Source organism: Amblyomma maculatum, chromosome 7 (assembly GCF_055883805.1).
Source record: "Amblyomma maculatum isolate TAMU_Amacu chromosome 7, ASM5588380v1, whole genome shotgun sequence".
Taxonomy (NCBI): Eukaryota; Metazoa; Arthropoda; class Arachnida; order Ixodida; family Ixodidae; genus Amblyomma; species Amblyomma maculatum.
In genome coordinates, this window is record NC_139350.1 from 81,563,435 (window position 1) to 81,584,512 (window position 21,078).

Consider the following 21,078-nt stretch of genomic DNA (forward strand, 5'->3'; position numbering starts at 1 on the left):
ATCAGTGTTCGTTAAAATCAGTGCCTGCCTCGTACCCTGGACTCCTCCCCAGGTGCGCCAGCTGCACCCACGTTTGGATTACGAGTCTTTCCGCACGCATAATGCGACACGCTTTCCGTCGCCTCCATAGCTCGCCCCGTGACGCTCGACGGTTCCCCAGAAGGCCGCCGCCGCGAACGCAAGCGGACAGTGTTCGGCAACAGCGATGTTCCCGCAGTGCGCTATGCGTCGGAGGCGCGTCCGAGGCGCTGCAGCCGCGCGGTGTCATCGTACGCACGGCAGAGATGGCGGGGCGCGATGTCCCACTGCACCTAAACTGCTGCCGACCGGAACGCGAGGTGTCGACACGCGCCGCGCGGTCGGCGTTCGATTGTCCGCCCGGACGGCTCGGCTCGCTCGTTTGTTTGTCCCCCGCCCGAGTCGCCCGCGGCCCGCCGGGCGAAAGTCCAATTAGTCTCGCGTGCCTGGTGCGTTGCTGCGCCGACCGTCCTGGATCGAACTGCACAAGCGACACAGGGCCAGCCTCCCCGATTCTTTCACCGGGGAGAGGGAGCAGGAAACAAAGGCAAAGGTAATTGATGCCGAGCATTTTTACGTTATACCGTTGGCGAAGAGTGGGGTGAAAGCGGAAGAAGGAGCAAGAAATGGGACTGAGGAAGTGGGAAGCAGCAACAATGGTCTCCTGCCAGGCCAGTGTTGTGGGAAATAACACGAGGAAGATGGCAGAAAACACAAATGTGTTTCATTGTGCAAGCCTGCAAATGACATTCTTCAACGCCCCTCCCTTAAATGTACGCTCACTTTGTTTAGGGCCATCGTCATCATCAGCCTGACAATACCCACTGCAGGGTGAAGGCATCTCCCATATTCCTCCTATTAAACCGATTCTGTGCTAGCTGCATCCACTTGGTCCCTGCGAAGTTCTTAACCTCATCCGCCCACCTAACTTTTTGCCGCCCCTGCTATGCTTTCCTTCCCTTGGAATCCAGTTTGTTACCCTAAGCGACCATCGGTTATCCTGTCTTCGCACTACATGTCCTGCCCATGCCCATTCTTGCTCTTGATTTCCACTAGAATCCAATTAACTCGAGTTATTTCTCTGACCAACTCTGCACGCTTCCTATCTCTTAATATTACACCTGCCATTTCCAGTTCCACGCACTCTTAAAATGGTTCCACGTACGTTCCGGTTATAAGTGGAACGTTTAAAAAAGTTGCGCTTATAAGCGAGATTTTTTTTTTTAATTCCACTAATAAGTGGAACCTATGTAGAACCAGATTAGAGTGTAGCTCTCTGCAATAAAACATGATGCTTGGCTAGTTGGTTAATCATACTTGGTAAGAAAACAGCGCAAAAAAGACAACCACTGGAGAGGACACGACACAAAAGAGTGTTCTTTTCTGGTTGTCTTTTTTTTTTTTTTTTTTCGCTGTTTTCTTACCAAGTAGCTCTCTGTGTTGTCCTCAACCTAAGCAAACACTTTCCGTTAGCCTCCACGTTTCAGCCCCATAGGAGAGCACAGATAAGATGCAACTGCTCTATGCTTTCCTCTTCAGATTTGCTTAGGGTGCATAACCTCTTCTGCTCAACTTCCCTTGCCCTGGTTCCCCTTGAAATGTGACCGACGGCGACCAATATTGTTTCTTTATATAGATCTCGTAGGACTGCCAGAGTATTAAGGCGAAAGCCTTTAATGGCTCGTACTCCCGGCGTTTGTTCGCCCGGTCACACTACAGCTGTCACCCGAATGACGTCGTGAAAAAAATCCGGCCTCAACGGGGATCGAACCCCTATCCCTTGGATCCCCGTCCGAGCGCTTCAACCAACTCCGCCACGAAAAATGTGTGCGAAATTAGGAATATAATTAAAAAATATTCTTTCCCCGTACAGAGAATATCTGCTTCACTTCATTGACAGAAATACGTTCACGAAAAAAAGCGAAATTTTCTGTTTTCCAGCCGAAACCTTGATTGGAAGGCAAACAATTCGATATATGTTTGCCGTCTGTTCTATTTTGCACCGCAAACTGATTTTTACTTGAATAGTAGGTAAATTCTGAATAGAAAGCGAAATGGTACGACAACCCCGAAGGCGTTGTCCGACGATCAGCTGCGTGACAATTTCGATTCGAAAGAAGATAACTTGCGGTGCCACATTGAGGTTCATTGTTGGTTGGGCTGCTAGTGGTTTGGTTTGGTAAAACTTTATTTCCCACAGTAGGGGTCCTGAAGGATACTAGGCTGGGTGTCAGGTATCTGTTATGCATTTCTCCACTTGCCTCTTTTTTCGGTAGCTGGACAAATGTTGCGCGCTAAAGTTTATGAGTGCCATCGAGCGTCGCCGAGAGAGATTCGTGAGATGGAGTTAGCAAGGCTTTCGCGTTAAATATGGTGTTCATTGAAGAAACTGGAGTTTAACGCAATTTTATTGTCGTTACAGACAGAAAAATGTGTGAAATGAAAGGCGAGTAAAAAATGATATATTTGCATCATTCTTTTAGCTGCAACAGAAAGAAAAACAAAAATAAAAAAATTGAAAACGCAATATCACAAAACTTTTTGTCAATTTACAAAAATTTTCTATCAATTCTAAACAGAAAAAAATGTAAAATCACAAAAAAATTCAAAAACAGACAACATAGCAGAACAGAAACCTGGCAATGTAGCTGCCAGAAAAGTTCTGTATTTTCCAATAAAAAATTTTTACAGAGTGTACGAAATACGAGGACGACGAAGACACACAAACGACACGCTTGAACACGTCTGCAGCATACAGGTCGGCGTCTTCGCCATGACATACAAAGAAACGTCAGCCTAATTGCCACGCCAGCTCGCCATGTCAGTCTGTCGAACGAAATGGTTCCACTAACTTATAGGTCGGAGTTTGGAAAAAGAACTGGGTACAAAACGAGTCCTTTCTTATAAACTGTGGCCGAGATGCCTTTTCTGTCGACAACCGTACGTAATCCGCGTGAGGCTTACTGCGCGCGAACTAGTTCGCGTGGCACAAGGACAGCATCCAAACAGGTCTAGCTACAAGGCTTGAGCAGACAGCAAAAGATACCATCAGCCCCTCCGAGCGGTCGCAGACGAAAGCGTTGCCATCGCGGACACCTCGGTGCGGGGGAGCATTCCTGGAAAATGGTAACAGCATCTGCGCAGCGGCTCGCACAGCCTATGTCAGCAATGCGTTGCACATCGTGGGGTTTCTCTGTCGACCTCACTCGGCGTTGTCGCCACTAGCTACCATCACGGCACGAACGTAGGCTTTGACAGGGCTATACGCATTAAAGAGCCCTGCTGTGCATGGGCGAAATACTTGGTGGCTTGATTATCCGCACATATATATATATATATATATATATATATATATATATATATATATATATATATATATATATATATATATATATATATATATATATATATATATATTGTTGAAGCAGAACTAATGCACCAATCCACGCATTTACAAATGCGTGTGCAAAGGGGTCGTGATGAAAGGAAAGGCGCTGTAGTTGCTAGCCCGGGAGAACACCTGAACAGCGTTGAGAGGGAAGGGACGATTGTGGAATTGGAAGAAAGCAGAGATAAATATATTTTGGTTAATCGCTCCAGGTTAATTGCTATTGGGTGGGGTTCTTGTCAGCAATGCGTTGCACATCGTGGGGTTTCTCTGTCGACCTCACTCGGCGTTGTCGCCACTAGCTACCATCACGGCACGAACGTAGGCTTTGACAGGGCTATACGCATTAAAGAGCCCTGCTGTGCATGGGCGAAATACTTGGTGGCTTGATTATCCGCACATATATATATATATATATATATATATATATATATATATATATTGTTGAAGCAGAACTAATGCACCAATCCACGCATTTACAAATGCGTGTGCAAAGGGGTCGTGATGAAAGGAAAGGCGCTGTAGTTGCTAGCCCGGGAGAACACCTGAACAGCGTTGAGAGGGAAGGGACGATTGTGGAATTGGAAGAAAGCAGAGATAAATATATTTTGGTTAATCGCTCCAGGTTAATTGCTATTGGGTGGGGTTCTTGGATGGGCACCGACATAGTGCAGCACACTGGCGCCTTGTGCACTTTGCCTTCCCGAACTGCGTCCTCCGCGAGAGGGATCCTGCGACCGCGCGCTCAGCTGCCGAATGCCACGACAGCTGCACTGAATCCGTTGCACTCAGTCGCACTGAAAATGAGCATACGGATTTACAGTACGCTAGATGACAAAAATATTAATGCGTGTGAACGCCACAGTTTAGATGCCGGACCCCTGCACAGGAGGGGAGCACCCCCAAGCAGCTAGCGCTGGCCGGCTCCTCCTTGTGCTTTGTTGGTTATAGCTTTTTTTTTTTTTTTAATGCTGTCGAGCAGAAGTGTATAGGCAATTGCTGTACATGTGTTTCGTTGACAACTGATGGAATAACGGTCGGCTTGTAGCGAAGGGCTGGTGCCTGGCAAGGTGCGTGGTTGGGTCGCAGAGCAAAGCCGGCGCGTTGTTGTTCGAAAGAAGCCCGCCGTGGAAAAAAAAAAAAAAAAGGAATGTTGTATAGCGGCAGAGATGGGTGTCGGCTTCGGACCAAAAGCTGCCAACAAAATAGACGCTGTCTTCCCCATTCTAGGCAGCGGATGCACTGAACACTGAGATGAAGTGTTAAGTGTGTCCTGCTAAAGATGCACGATGGACAGTGATGTATATTGCGCAAAAAGACGAGACAAAGAGGAGAAGTGGACAACGACGATGCGTCGTCGTTGTCCACTTCTCCTCTTTGTCTCGTCTTTTTGCGCAATATACATCACTGTCCATCATGGTTCACCAACTCGCCCAATCAGCCGTTCTTCTAAAGATGCACGTATGCTGCCACCACGGCCGGGATAGAGCCTGCGTCATCGGGCTCAGCAGCGGCGAGAACCCTAACCACTGAGCTAACGCGACGGGGAATAAATTCATTGCAGTGGCAAACATTACTAAAAAATCAGTCATTGCATAAGGGATGATTGATCTGGAAAAACGAATAAGCGTCTAAAAGTCGTATAGACAAACGCATCTTTACGCCTAAAGGCCTCCAATCGATTACGCTACGCAGAGTGGCTGGACAACGCCCAACAAACTGACAATTTTCTACGGAGAAATTTCGAAATATAAAATAGACTTTCACAGTCGGGAAGCATGTTCGCACATCTTTCAAAAGTGTTTTGTTTGTTTCTTTGCCTCTACACAGAGGAACTACATGACTGTTTTTTGTCAAAACAGTCACTGATACTATAGGCTTTATCAACAGATTACACTTCCACGTGCATGGCCTTAGCAGATCCGCCACATCTCCCGAGGCGTTCGAATATTTCGTGAGCGTCTATATATTCGAAAATGCGTCGGCACCTTAAAAGTAGTGCAGAGCCGGCGCTCCGGCTAGTATGACTTTTCACATCCGGATTCCCATGCTCGAAAAAGCAAAGTGACAGCAACCAGGGCTGCGTGTAGAGATTCCCGTGCAACCGTCTGTCTCTTGGCCGGACGTCCCGCAATTCAGAACAAAACACGCTCACGAGGCAACTGGAATTGAGGCATCCAGCCTTCTACTCTGCGACGTTGCCTTCGTGTGGGCCATTAAAGCCTGTTGGCCCGACTCAAAGCTCAGGGGCCAAAATGCCTCGCTTTCTCTGCGCTCGCATCGGTCGAATAGAGAATCGCCGCCAACGAAGGTGGCAGGGTTGCCTCCCTCGCACGCTGCCACCACAGCTTCTCGACCCTCAGCGGTTCCGTCTAGAATGCCGCTCTTGCTCCATGTCCGCCGAGATCGCCCAACAGCGCGTTCTTGTCCGATCGGAAAATTACGCCTGCAACGACAGCGCAAGATTACGCCCGCCGTCGGTGGAGACCGAGCAACCCACAGAGCCGTCAAACGCTGCCAATAGGTCGAAAGAACGTGTTTCTCTGCTCATTGTTTTTCTTCTTGCCTTTCCCCCTGTCCGCGGCGCGAAGAATAGAAACATCTCCGTCCGGTCTGCGGCTTGAAATAGCGGGGCGTTTTTGGAGGGGAGGCAAAAAGACCGTGCCCTTACCGCAGCCTTCGGTGCGCGCATCCGTTTCCCGCTGCACTTGAGATTCCCCACGTAGGAGCAGGCCAGTGCACGGCTGTAAAAAGCAAGACGTGGCCCCATTGCAGATGTCAATTGGACGCTCTCTTCGCGTCCGCAGCGCGCGAAAGAACGCGGCATCACTCAAGCAGGCGCCTCTTTTTGTTGCCGCCCGCGGCGCGCTCTTTGACGAAGGCCCTCTTCTCGCGCGCCTTTTCATCGGTGCGCGGCAATTTTCGTTTCGGGAGCCGCCTCGTTCAGAGTGCGGGTGCTCTGATCTCGTAACCCATAGGGACGGAGGCCTCGTGGTGACCCGTCGCGCTGGGAAGGTGGTACGTTCCACGGAAGGTGGCGCGTGCATTAACGCCTCGGGATCCGCACGCACCGTAATGAGGCACGCGGCTCATTTCACGCGCGCGAGTTGTGGTGCTTTGTTTCCTCGCACTGTCCGTGCCTGGGAGGCAGGATGATGATGAAATGCTCCGAAGATGTCAGGGCTCGCGTAACACCTCCGGATAGAGCGAAACGACGGTCGTCGTGGAAAGAAGGCGGCCGAGGTGCGCGTGGGACCGAAAATAAATCATGGCCGCTACGCCACTGCGAAATGGCGGAGGCGTTTCCTTTGCCGCGATGAGGGGCGCACTTTTGGGTGGCCATTACAGAGAGTTGCCCCGCGGATACACGCAGGAGCTTCTCGGGGCCATTTCAAGGCCGCTTTGTCAAGATGTTGCCCTGGCGTTTTGGAATGTGCGGGTCTTCGAGCAGGGTGACCGCGTTCCCGCGGCGCTCTCTTCGCCCTGTGCGTGTTCCGTGCGCTCGGATTTCTTTCCATCTCTGTCTCTTTCGTGATCGGGGTGCGTGTGGCCTGCCTAGCCAGCTCAAGGTGCTGCAGCGGTAGGCTCGCGCACGCGCGAAAAGCAGCCAACGCCACTAGCTGCGCATGTTCGCTGTAGATATATGAGATAGATAAAAAAAAGCTCGATAACAATGCGGGTGTTCCACACTCAGAGAGCTTGCTCGTGAGACAGCCACGCTTCTCTCTGCACTTGGAGCTTGTGTGTCGGGGGAAAGAAAGGAAAAAAAAAAGGGGGGGGGGGGGGGGGGTGAGGTCGCTATTCGGCGAACCTTCTACGAAGAATAGACAAGCAAATGGACTCAACGAAAGAGCCTATATTGGCGGTTACCGAACGGTACAGGCTTAATTACCTTCGCAGTGAGGAGTTTCCGCACTCGACACGGTTCTGTCGGAGTACCGGGCTTTACTAACGTTTCCCTAGGACGTGAGACAAGAGCAGCGTGTCCCATTCGCCGAAATGCTTCGGATCGTTTCCTTTTAAACAACGGATTGTATCGCCAACGGCAGTGTACATGCCGGTGTGTTTGAGCGAACACTTTCAAATATTCCAGTAAACAGTGAGTTAAAAATAAAAAATAAAAGATGCATTTGCAGGAGCCAGCTCTCAGCCGCAGTGAACGCAGTATGCCACAAAATTCTTCTAATTATTCAGCTAATCAACAGACACCCACTGATAAGCTTTGCAATTATCGCATATTGGTGGTTAGTATACACTGACAGTTTGAAGCGGTGAGCAAGGCGATGCGATACCAACTTTCGAAACGGAGAACAACTCATTTTCCAACATTCTGCAGCGCGAGGAAATTCGACTCTTTTACCATACGAAACCGAAACTGGGTGCTAGAGATGACCAGGAAGCTCGCCTACAGACGCGACGTTCGCTTATGACGTGCACAGTGCCTATGCCGCCAAATTCAAACTGCTTGCTCTACGGCTATGTGTCATGCACTCTTTCCCGCTTTGTCGCTGTCAGAGATAACCAACCTGCAGTTGTTAACGACTGCAGCGACTTTCCCTTGCCTCAAGATGCGAGGCCAGTAGGAAGCGCTTTGTCCTGTAACTTAGTTTATTTTTTATTCTTATTTATTGTTACTGCGATCTTTTACAAGACCTTCGCAGGGTAGGCACACAATATAGAAGTACATCAATGCTGGAAACAACACGATCTTAAATATGAACAACACAATTGCAAAAGTACAAACGAAACACAGGGATGTAGCGGTACAACAATATAAAAAGTTAAAGATGGTTTTCAAACCTTTTCAGTGAAGTTTGCGTTATTGCATCATTAATTAGATTACTCCAGTCTGTAATCCTACTGTGGGAAAAGGAGCACTTAAATGTGTTAACTCGTGCGTGTAATGGTGTTACTGTAAAATTATGCATGCCGTTGTCTTGTGTTGTACCCCGAGGAGAACGATATAATATTGGATGTGTCAATATTGTACTGGCCTTTAGTTAACTGAAAAAGGAACTTTAGGCGACAGATGCGGTTTCTGTGAAAGACTGGAAGCGAACCACTTTGATTAAAAAGAGCAGTGGTAGATGTGAGGTTATATGAATTGTACATAAACCGTACTGCTTTCTTTCGAACTCTGTCTAAGTTAGTAATGTTAGATTTAGTGAAAGAATCCCATATTATGACAGCATATTCTAGCATAGGGCGAATAATAGTGTTATATGAAAGTGAACGTACAATGGGGGGGGGGGGGGGGGGGCTGAGCTTCAGAGCACGTCGGAGGAAAGATAGTTTGCGTAGGGCATTAGCTGCAACGTTGTCAACATGCTCTGTCCACGAGAGGTTATTGCAGATCCGCAGGCCAAGGTACTTGTATGCATACACTTGAGAGTGAACATTGGTTTTAGCAGTATAGCTAAACAAGAGAGGCTTCGTTGTATGAGTTATATGCATGAACACTGTTTTATCGTAATTAACGAACATTTGCCATTGGTCACACCATGTTATTACCTTAGGGAAATCGTTATTTAACCGGACTTCGTCCTCAGTAGTAGTAATCTTTTCATATAACACGCAATCGTCAGCATACAATCTAACAGAAACTGAGATGTTATCGACAATATCCTTAATAAAAATCAAGAAAACGAGTGGTCCAAGAACAGATCCTTGGGGAACGCCGGAATCAATAGAAACTGGAGAGGAAGAGAAATTGTTAACTACTACAAACTGACGACGGTTTCTTAAGTAGGCTGCAATCCAAGCGACTACTTTGCCTTTTTTTATTACATTGCCTAATTTGTGAAGAAGCTTGTTGTGTGAAACTTTATCAAATGCATTTTTTTAAGTCCATAAATATAGCGTCAGTCTGCTTTCTTTCATTTATTGCCTGCGCGAAATCATGTATAGCTGAGTGGCAGTGGAAAATCCTCGTCTGAAGCCATGCTGTGCATTAGTTAGAAACTCGTTTTGTTCAAAAAAGTCTGCTATATGTTTATGAATGATGTGTTCTAAAACCTTGCATGCTGTAGATGTTAACGATATCGGACGTTAATTCTGAATAGATGTTTTGTCTCCAGTTTTATGAATTGCTTTAATTCTTGCCATTCTCCAGTCCTCCGGTAATGAGCCTTCATTTAATGATTTGTTAAATAAGATGCATAAATACTTAGTACACCATTCTTCATAACGCTTCAGGAATGCGTTGGGAATGTCATCTTGTCCGGGAGATTTTTTTACATCAAGCTTCAGTAATAAATTGAGAACACCTGCCTCGGAAATCACGACATCAGGAATTGAAGGTAAATTCACGGAATAGCAAGTAAGAGAGCCGTTATCCTGCGTAAACACCGATTTGAAGTAATCATTGAAAGACGCGTGGACTTCAAAGCGTCATCACGCTCACAGATACCATTTACTTTAAAAATATCATGAGAACGTGAAGCTGAGTTATCTGCCTCCAGGATTTCTCATCATCATCATCATCATCATCATCATCATCAGCCTGATTATACCCACTGCAGGGCGAAGGCCTCTCCCATATTTCTCCAATTAACCCGGTTCTGTGCTAGCTGCATCCACTTGACCCCTGCGAACTTCTTAATCTCATCCGCCCACCTAACTTTCTGCCGCCCCCTGCTACGCTTTCCTTCCCTTGGAATCCAGTTTGTTACCCTCAGCGACCATCGGTTATCCTCTCTTCGCACTACATGTCCTGCCCATGTCCATTTCTTCTTCTTAATTTCCACTAGAATGTCGTTAACTTGAGTTATTTCTCTGACCCACTCTACACGCTTTCTATCTCTTAATGTTACCCCTACCATTTTTCGTTCCATAGCCCTCTGGGTTGTCCTCAACTTAATTAGAACTCTCTTGGTTAGCCTCCACGTTTCAGCCCCATAGGTGAGTACAGGCAAGATGCAACTGTTGTATACTTTCCTCTTGAGCGATACCGGTAAGCTGCTAGTCATAATCTGCGAGTGCTTGCCAAATGCGCTCCATCCCAATCTTATTCTTCTCAGGATTTCTCAGGGGATGTTTTAATGAAGGTAGGTATACTGAGTAGAAAAGTACCTTTCCTTGTCGTGGGCAATCAGCTGTCTCAGTTTTTCTGTTCGTTCATCAATGATCATTTGGGAACAGTTTCCTACTCTTAATATTATTTTTTTTTTTCATTCTTTTTAGTTTCCGTTGTGAGCGTAATGCCTCTAATGTGATGCACGGGTTACATTTTGGAGACGTTTTGGCAATTTTGGAAACGAAGCGTTCAATACACTGAAAGAGGACACTTGAAAAATAGCCATAAGTCGTTCACATTTTCATTAAAATTTATAAAGCGGTCATAATGAAAGCCAATCATATCAAGAATAGATTCATCATGTGCACGAAAAAAAATTAGGAGAGAAACTGACAATATTTCGACGATCAAAGTTTGCATTCATCAATGTTAGTACAACAGCTTTGTGATCAGAAATACCGGTCGTTACATAGCATTCGACGCTTCCTTTGGTAGTACCATTTACAAAAAATAAATAAGTAAATAAATAAATAAAGAATTGAATGTGAACCATTGTGAACTCTAGTAAAATCTTTAACTACCTGAAGCAGGTCAAAGGCAATGGAAATATCAAGCATAGTTTGCTCAATGATGTTATCAGAATACGAAAAGGCAGTCCAGCCTATGCTTGGTAAATTAAAATCGCCAGTCAAGATTAGCCTATCATTCTCTTCTATAGGCGCTCAATTTATTTTTTCAGATTAAGTGGGAGTTCTACAGAGGAATTAGGTGGCCTGTACACAGCTCCTAAATTGCAACGAACATTAATCTTGTAAAATATACAAAAGATGCCTTCTACACCGTCAATGCCCGGCATTCTAAAGATTTTCAATGAAGATATGAACAGTATGGCCACTCCGCCGCCCCTTCCATCTCGGTCTTTGCAAAAAACTGTAGTCTTGTGGCACAAATCCGCTGTCAAAAATATGTTTTCCCAACCATGTTTCAGTGAGTGCAGCGATTTCTGCATCATGCGTAAGAAGCAGGCCCTCAAGTTGCATAGCTTTGCTGACAATACTTCGACAGTTCACGTTTATCAGTGTGAACTTTTTGTTCGTTATATGTCTCCGTCATTCCCTCTTTTTTGATATATGATAGCGCTCATTCTTCACTTCGTCCCATCCGAACATAGAACCGTAAACAATCAGCTTATCAAATATCAGTTTGGCTTTAGCGCCGTTACCCTTCTCAAGTGAACAGCTTTGCTACAGCTTTGTTCTAACTTCCCGAACTCGGCTGGAGAAGTCTTCAGCCACAGAGAATTTGGTTCCTTTCAGCTTCGAACATGCCTGTAACACCGCAAGTTTTTCTCTGTAGTCCTGAAACTTCATAATTATGGGGCGGCTTTGAGCTTTCTTCTTTTTTCCCAGCCTGTGACACCTCTCTACGCTATTGATTTCAGCTCCCATTTTTTCTTGAAAGAGTTCTTTCCTGATCGCATTCTTTCCTGTGTCTGTCTGCGCTGTAAAGCAATTTCAAAAGAATGTAAATGACGCGACGCAAAAGGAGTTCGAGTTTGAACTGAGCGTCGTAAGCGCTGTGCACGTCATGACGAGACGTCGCGTGCGCGCCATCTTCCAGGGCGTCCCTTGCGCTTAGTTTCGGTTTCGCTTTCATCGCGGTGCCGAGCTTTAGCAACCAGTTTTTCTTCACTTCAAAAACAAATATGGCGCTGTCTTGTCTACTCCTGCAAACTCATCATTGGGACTAACAACCCAACTCCGATATCAAAATTATCTAGTGGGTTTTTTAATTAGCTGGATAATCAGGAGCTTTTTGCAGCATGTTGTGTCCGCCGCGGTCGCAGTTTGTTCCTGCAAATACTTTTTCCCAATTTTCGAGAAATTTTGAATATGCTCGCTGAAACACCCGGTATATAAGCATTCTAATATTTGCCTCGTTTCGTGTTCCTTCCTCTACATATGCACGTCATAACACGCTAACATAACAGGGGCCAGGAGCTGCTGGGAACATATGGGTCCCGCAACTAGGGAACCATCCGTCTCGTGCCTGCGCGCACAACCGATTTATTTCGGGCCCAATAAATGTTGATTCATCATCACCATAACACGCCGCTCATTTCGCTATCCACGTGAGGCGCCAATCAAACGACACTGCTCGACCCCGCAGTGGGAGGGCAGCACGCGTCGGCACCCTTCGCAGTTGGACCACGTGTTCGACGAGAGGACGTGCCTCCGGGAGCGTGCGTGTGTAGAGTGGACGCGCACGACTGCGCGACTGAGCGGCTGCTGCTGCCGCGTGAGTGGCAAGAGGAAAGATGCGGTTCCGCCTTCTGATGATGCCCGTTATAGCCGCCGAGCCGGGAGCTTCGTAGCCACGCGTGGGCTGCCACTTCTGGCAACAAGAGCAAGCAGCCGCCAAAGCGCAAAGTGGGATGCCAAGGACACGCGCATCTCCTCCACCGTGATCTCACCAAACGCAAGCCCAGAAACGCGCCTAACAGGTCCGTCGTTGGCCGCTCCGTCGGTGTTGTCCACTTGTTCCAACACCACTCGTTGCTTGCGTAATGATCTCACCCTTTATCTGTGCGCCTTGCGCGCTGGCTGCTGCATCCGCTACGGTTCCACCCTGCATAATTGATTCCGCGGGGTCAATTCGCATCCACGCATATTGGGACGATGCTCGCTAGCCAGGAGCCGCCTCGTTTCGCCCTTGACTTTTCCTTGCAAGAGGAACATCTTGAAAGACGACGAGCGAGCTTGGTGGCGGGGGGCGTCCGCACCAGCTTTCTCCGAAATTCCGCATCTGTGCAGCGTTCGGCCGCGCGAATGTGCGGCTCGCCTCGTATCGGGCGTATCGCTCGCGTTTGCGTAAACGGGGATGGAACCCCCTCCGTTTAAGGATGCCAGTCTCGCCAGCAAAGTTCGTGCGACACAGCTGTGATGCGCCGTCGTTACGAATTTAATGTATTTGTGATTCACTTGAGTGTTTCGTCGGCAGCTGGTGTACAGAAACGATGACGTTCGACTAGAGCAAGTTTCTGTCAGTGGGGGAGGGGCGAACTACGTGGTCATGTGACCAAAATGCGAGCTGCGATGTCTTTCAAAGCTGGCCATTGCGAAACATCTGCGGCCACCGCTGCCCCGCGTAAGCAAATTCATTTCTTCGAGGAACCTCCTATCGCTGTATTCCGTAATGACTAACAACGTTTAGGAAACTAAGTGAACAATAGGAAGGACACACAAGCTCCGCCTTTGAGGGTTGTGACGCGAAAGCGTTGACAGCTCCCATCCGATCGAGGCTCCCCTTACGGATCTTCGATCGTTCGCGTATACATGTTTTTTGCAACTCGCTTAATCAGCACCAACTTGATTTGCGCACTTCATTACGCGATATCGTGTGCAGATACTTCCGTCGAAAAGGCATTGCCGTCACCTATAGGAGTGAAAGAATCCTGTCGAAGAGAACGTGCGTAATTTGGTGTCAAAATTGTGACGCAACCGTTCCTCGTGCAGCCTTCAGGGTGACGCCATCTGTTTTGCTTCACATTCGCCACTTGTCTCCTAGTCAGTTTGGAGGCTAGTTTGCGATAGGGATACGAACCAACGCCATATGTGCCTCCAGTTGTATGCCGCTAATTACGGCGCCGTTTCCGGGTCCTGGTATCGCGCCAACAGTCGCCAAACGTGTCGGAAGACCACTAGGCGGTGCACAAGCCTTTTCCAAGATTTCATCTAATATATACTCACTAGCACATGTCGTAAGCTACCCCATTATGTTTAAGCTCACCGGACATAGCCCTAAAGCCCGGCTTTAACCAAGCCGTACGCACGCACCTGCTTGGCCCAGGGGGACAGCGGGTCTGACTCCAAATGGGGGCCCAAGAAGGTTCGATTCCTTTCACCCTCCGATATGAATTGAGAAGCCTGAGTGGGCAGCTACTGCCAGATTGCCCACGTCATGCGGCCTCGTGACGTTACACAGCCCGAAGACCAATCAGTGTCCCTCCACGCCATCTGCCAGAGCAATGCCTGTAATTTTTTGCTTGCACCACCGACGGAGAACGGAGTCTTTAACGCTATCGCCTTAAGAAATGCTGTTGGTCAAGTTGGAAGCATACTTTCTTACTCTTACTTAGAGGGAAAGCCGGTGGTCCTGCACTTCAGCAACTATGGGCGCGGTAATCATCACCGGTCGGTGTGCTAGATCGTGCGGGACAGTCGGATTTTTTCGGGGACACAGAGTGGCGTTACTAAGCTGTCTCATCACCATCATCATAATCTTCAGACGCGAACGTAGAGCGCAAAACCCATAGTAACGAAGACGCAAAAGCAGACGACGTCAGTAAAATGTTTTTGTTTTCCGAAATCAATTTAAAAACTTCTTAAAGTAATTGAGAAAACAATCATATTTCTAAGGAACTTTTTTTTTTTAATTGCGCCTGTCAGGTGCGAAATGTTGGTTTCCATGCTGCTCAACACTTAGCCAATAGGAGAGAGAATCATCGCTTATTAGGACAAATTCTACAGTTACATGCTGTCGTGCTAGCTTTTTGTAATTTATAGTCACGATATATTATTTTGGGACATTTTTTTTTTGTAGAACAACGTTTACCTTCCCATTGTTTTTTGGCCAAAAGTTGCAGTTCTGCACCAGGTAGCTCTCCGTCTTTCGATGCTTAGTGCGCTCGTGGTGGCTGAATGACTGAACTGGTCGTCACGCAGCTCCATGCAAACTCCCATAGATGGCAGCACAAGCTTTCCCTCTAGGTAAGAGTAAGAAACTATGCTTGGAAGCACATTCTTTCCAGTAACAACTTAGCGCAACATAGAAAGAAAAATAGAAGTATGCATTGCGTGTCTCCCTAATGAAAGCGTTTCTTACATTAACTTGTTACCGTAAGGCATCACACGAAACTGGAGCTTTTTTTTTTTTTAATCGTTAGGTTTTTTCTCTCGTTCCTCAAAAACTTGTCGTCCGCAGCGGCGTCCGCAACGCCCACCTGTGGACTCCTCACTGGCAAGCTACATAATACTATATAATTATATTATATGCTCCACTTCTTCGCGATCCCAAGGCCTCTAAATAAACTCATGGTCGTTCTATGCTTTGTTTTTCTGTTCAGATGCGGTATGCACGTGTCATTTGCATATACTCTATTGATATTGCTTTGGAGAGCAGAGCACTTCGGTTTCTGCTTCTGTTTACTCAGTAAGTGTTTAACTCAAGTGCCGCACATCTGTGGCTCACAAGTGCTTGCATTAAAGTTTTTGTGACAGTTTTTCTCTTGCAACAGAGCTTGAAGAAGTCTCTATATTCTTGTATTTCTCTCTTGCCGCACTTGTTTTAGGTGCTCTCAGCATCCGCCTGTATATTTCGCCCTGTATTTAACGGGATGCAAGAAATTAGCAAAACTACCTGAAGTAATAAATAACACAAAGCAAATGAAAGGTGGCACGAAATAAAGAGAGGGAGTCATCAGGCTCATATGTTCCCGCCGATTCCGGTGTTCTTACAACCATCCACACAACGCGGCGAAACTCAACCTATGGACGCTTTATTTGACCTGCAGCTATAGAATGCCGCTTTAGGGCATAAACTAAACAAAATACTGACACATTAGAGGTCGTCCCAGCCTAGATCCCCTTGCGAGCACTCGGTTTCATTAATTACCCTTGATGGTTCAATGACACTACAGCCGCTTAATGGGCCCTCTAGAAAGAAAGTGCACCAAGTTGCTTCAGTCAGGGTAGGGACACATTCTTTCCATTGAGTGTCCCTGGCGGAGCGCTGACAGGCCGGTGTAAGGTTAATCAAACTTGAGTGTAAAAAACACTAACCGCGACAACCGCAACCAAAAGAAGATTGCTAGATTACCACCAGTTTTGTTCGGCAGGCAACTTGTTCCGGGCTTGCTTTCCTTGATACAGCAGCTGCATGAAGGGCCCTTTTAAGCGTAAAGGAAAAAAAAAAAGTGTATGAAAAGCGCACAGTTACGGGTCGCTCTTGATGCGAGCAAGCCTGGGGCGCCCAACGATTCCCACGGTATTAGGAGAGGGTGCATTCGGCCCCTTTCTTTTCAGGCATTAAACATTTACCCCTCTCCCTGTTCTTACGACTGTTCCGTGTTCCGCGTGCCTATGTGCACTCAGGCACGCACACAAACACGCTAGCATACAGACGTTCCGTCTCGCTCGGGCTTGCCGTACGCACTCGCAATACCGGACGTGTGCCTCGCCCTGCGAAAATGTGCTTCGGAAAGAGCCCTGAATAAGTCGGCGCACGGGCGGCAAATACAAAGCTCGAGTCACCGTTATGTAAAGCACCCACCTGGCGCTCCTCTCCCTCCCTCGCTTCTTTTTTTCGCTCTCATGTTTTCTTCTGGTTTGTTCTGTCTCTCTTCCTGGTTGTCACGAAGTGAGCGGGCGGTGCTCACGATCGGCTTATACGCGAGCACGATGGGGGTGCGGCGGCCGCGCTCTAATCCGGTTGGCGAACCCCCGATCGCGTGCCGTTGACCCACCGATCCCCTGTTCGCTCCTCGAGCACAGATGGTGCTCGCGCTTGCGCGCGCCCGCGAAGCCGGCGCTATAGAGAGGATTTCGCTATTGAAAGTGCGGCGTGACATAGATCCGACGCGTGTCGTATACGCCAGGCCGGTGCGGGCACTTCCTATCGGGTCGAGAGCTACGGAGTCCAGTCTTAATCCCGTGACGCGCATGCTTATGACACCCTGTCACGTTACGGATGAAGAAAAGAAAAGATGATATCGGATTTTTTTCTCCTCTTTTTATTTGTCCCCAGAGATATTCTTTTTTCCGGAGCCGTTTTCATGGACTTCCTTTTGGGTCGATTATTCGGGTTGGCTCTTCCTCCTGTATGCCTGTACTTTTTTTTTTCTTCATCTGAGAGATTGTTGATAGAGAATATATTGTTTCCTCTCCTGTGACCGCAGACAGTTCCCTGAGCGTGGTTACAGTAAACATAGTCTATACATTACGACACCTGTGCAAGTTACTTCCTGTTCAGAAGGGCTAACAATACAAGTATGACTTCTGGTAATCAGCAATGCTAACTAGAGGAACATGCAGCGGCCGACTGAATTTACAAACCAATGTAACTAAGTGAGTGGGTAACACTTGGCAAACGACACAATGTGACACATCATTGCTGGCAACAAGAAACACTGGCTACGCGATCAAGGCCTACCCGAGCAAGCACGCTGCAGCCCTGGTGGCTGGCATCACACTCCTCTTTCTTAATCTCCACGTGAGACGTGATGGAGTCAGTAAATCAAGTATCAGTCTCTATGAGAAGATGAGGAGAAGTCTGCTCTTTATCCTTTTTTCACGTTCCGCTTCTACCTCCGAAGAATTCTCGCCCGCTTTAAAGCTGCGAAAAAAAAAATTGGACTGCAGCAACGAGGTTTCCAGATATTATCAAAAATATTTCGGTGGTTTCATAGTGCTCGGAACTGAAGATGATCTTCGATGCGCAGATATTTTCAACTCAAATGCGGTGGCCCCGAAATGAGCGCCAGTGCGCGCTGAGGCGACGCCAGAGTCGTGCGCGGGGCAGCGACCTTTCGGCCTGCTGCGATGATGAAGACTTTGCGCTGCGCTCAATGAGGGATGCGACGTGTTTACGACTCGCCAGCCGCTCCTGTCGCACCGCTGGAGGGGAACGGCAGCTTGGAAGGAGTGGGAAAGCGACGCTGCGTGCTTGGTTCGAGTGCACGCCGCCTCCGCTTCTTCGACACACAACTGCCGTGCTTTCAAAGGCCCAGTATGGAACCACGCAGAATTACTAGCCAAGCAGCGGTAGAGAGAAAGAGAGAGAAAAAAAAAAGAAAAAATAAGTTTACGCACATGAGGGCCATTTGCGGGAGGAGGCACTTCTGACAGGCCGTGCAGATCGTTAGTATATATATAGATGTGGGCTGATTGGTAAATGGAGGTCGTAATGAAGCGTGCTTAAAGGCATGGAGGAGTGAGAACGACAAGCCAGTTCTCCCTCCATCTAATCGGAAATATCGATCGCAAGTAACACTTCAATAGGCATGTGGATTCTGGCGCGTGTATCTCTACCAAGCAAATTTGCCTTGCGGTCGCTTTCACATTGTGCAGAGTTGACGATGTTTGAATGAACGTTTGCGAGAGTGTGACAACAATTCACCGCCTGTTGTAAAAATTTACACTTCACAACGCGGTTCATGCTAACAAGGATTTTGTAACTTTAGCAACACACGGTACTTCATAGCTGGCGCCGGCAGAGAATGGTTCCACGGGGACTGAAATATAACGGCGCGGAAGTATCCTTGGCCGCCGTCACCATTACAGGCTGTCTGGAACGATGCTCGAGCCGGCATCAGAATATGCATATGTTTTTATGCTAGCTCCAATATATAGGGGAATCCCCCAAGGTGGAGTAGATTTGTAATGAGGGAGTAATTACTCATTGACATTCACCCAAGCGCAGCCGTACGGCTACAAAGGAAAGCTATGCAACTCTCAGAAACGTCGTAGTTAAAGGAGAATTCTTCCTGGTCCGGGGATCAAACCCGGGAGCAGTCGCTATACCAACTGAACAAACCAGGAGGGGGACCAGATCACATGGTATAGGGCGAGAGCGAATTTATCAATCACTCGAGGTGGGAGCAACGTTGGCCGGATATTTCTTTTTAATTTACTAGAAGAAATATACGACACAACACGATCAGTCCAGATTTGAAATTTATGAAACCAAAACAATTGATGTGAAAGCGCATTATGCCGGATACGGAGCAAATATTGATTGATTGATTGATTGATTGATTGATTGATTGATTGATTGATTGATTGATTGATTGATTGGACAATGCATGTCAAAGGAAAACATGTGTCTTGTGACAGTGCTAAGGGTAGTTAAACGTGCGAAAAAGGCAAGGACAAAAGAAGACAACGCACAAAAAGCGCCCCTTGCACGTCTTGGTAGAGTAGAGCGCGAGATTAATTTAGAGCACGAATTGCACTTCAGCATACACATAAATAAATCATGGTACCCAAGCATTTTGAATTTCACCGTGCATCGAACAGCTACGAAGATAAAACTTGAAACCCATGCTGAAGAGCAAAACGCCAGTGTCGACCCGCTTCGGCGGTTGTGTACGCTTGCACCCGAGAAGACATATATTCATGCTAGTGAACCAACCATTTGATACCGAAGTATCTTCGTCAAAGCCAGCGCCAGGGTTTTCGCCAGGAGCTTATCATTAACTAATCGATGGAGTGCACCCAGAACCGCAGAGCGAGGCACTCACTGTCGCCATTGGTTGGCTTTGGAAATGGCAATGGCGGTAAGTTCGAAATTGTTATATCGGTGTAAAGCTCATGCGAGGTAATTATCATAGGCGCCACTACGATGGATGTCCACGTAAACGCTCCTCGTGAAACTCTCTGGACAAAAGGTACAGCCGCGCTGTACCAAGACCTGCAATGCACCGGCGACAATTAATGTGCAGGTCGAGGACTGAGACAAAAGAATGGCCGTGATACGCAGCAGGGAACATGCCATGGTACAGTATAAAGGCATAAATTTCATATTCCTCATTAAAAAGAAATGTTCAGCTCCATATAGAGGATCACATTGCCTACTTTATCGTGATCTAATGAAGTTAGTTGTAAGTAACAGTTTGTGCGACTGTACGTCTCTTGTGTTTGCGAGGTGGGTAACTGTCCTAAATTACTTTCTGCTTTTGAAAACGCTAAACGTCGTCTGTGCCCGAAGCGCTACTGGACATGTTCTACACAGTACAGTGTGCTTCTTCAGTAAAGCTTGGTTTCCAGTAGACAAATGCACGACAGCGGAGGACTGACACGGAATACTCCAACAAACTTACTGGTTATGTTTGAAGCGAGGCACTGTTAGTGCCTGAATGTTTCCATCTGTTTCTTTATGCAACTCTTGCAACGGGGTTACGAGTGCGCCTAATCACGTCCATGTGCTTTCCACTCTCGCATATATGCACAGCGCCGCCCACCTTTCGCACTCAACGAGAGAGGCTTTCGGCAGTGCTCTTGGCCACCTTTACTTGGACGACCTTTCAAACCGTCCGCTACACTGACGGCTGCCTCTAGTCTCAAGCGCACTGCTTTTCTCTTAGGGTGGTTCACGGTGGTACTTCCGCCATGGCAGCTAGCCGGAAGCGAAAGCAAAGCACCTGCGCGAATAAAGCACAGCCAGGAATAACAAACGCCGCTTCCAACCCTGCGTCAAGTGATGCGACCGCCGCCCAGCTCGCGGACGACGTGTTTACGACGCGCCGCTCAGCGCGTACATACTGCGGCGCGTTGGCGTGCGGAAGAAATACTGCCGACGACGGAGAGCACGCCGCTATTATGCCGCGTGGAAGACGGCGAAGACAGCCGCCGTAGGCCCTGGAGTCCGTGGCCGCTTCCAGCCCATGGACATCTGTGCGCGCTGGGTCGCCACTGCCAAGGCTGGCAGCGGCCGTCGCCTCATGCGGCAGTTTACACCGACGCTGACGTGGCGCTGCAGAGCGGGCGTGGTCCGCGTGGCCCTGGAGAGACCGAACTGTCCACAACACGCAGCGCCTGAGATCGTAGCCCGACGTATGAAACTTTGTATAAATTTCCCGCAGTGTAGTGTATGTACGTCC

General features: G+C 47.8%; 1 protein-coding gene across 1 annotated transcript in view; it reads right to left on the reverse strand.

The window, feature by feature from the left end:
* LOC146183745 (uncharacterized) overlaps window positions 1–21,078 on the reverse strand; it is a 269,633-nt gene that overhangs the window by 53,080 nt on the left and 195,475 nt on the right. The gene's annotated exons all lie outside the window — the stretch shown is intronic.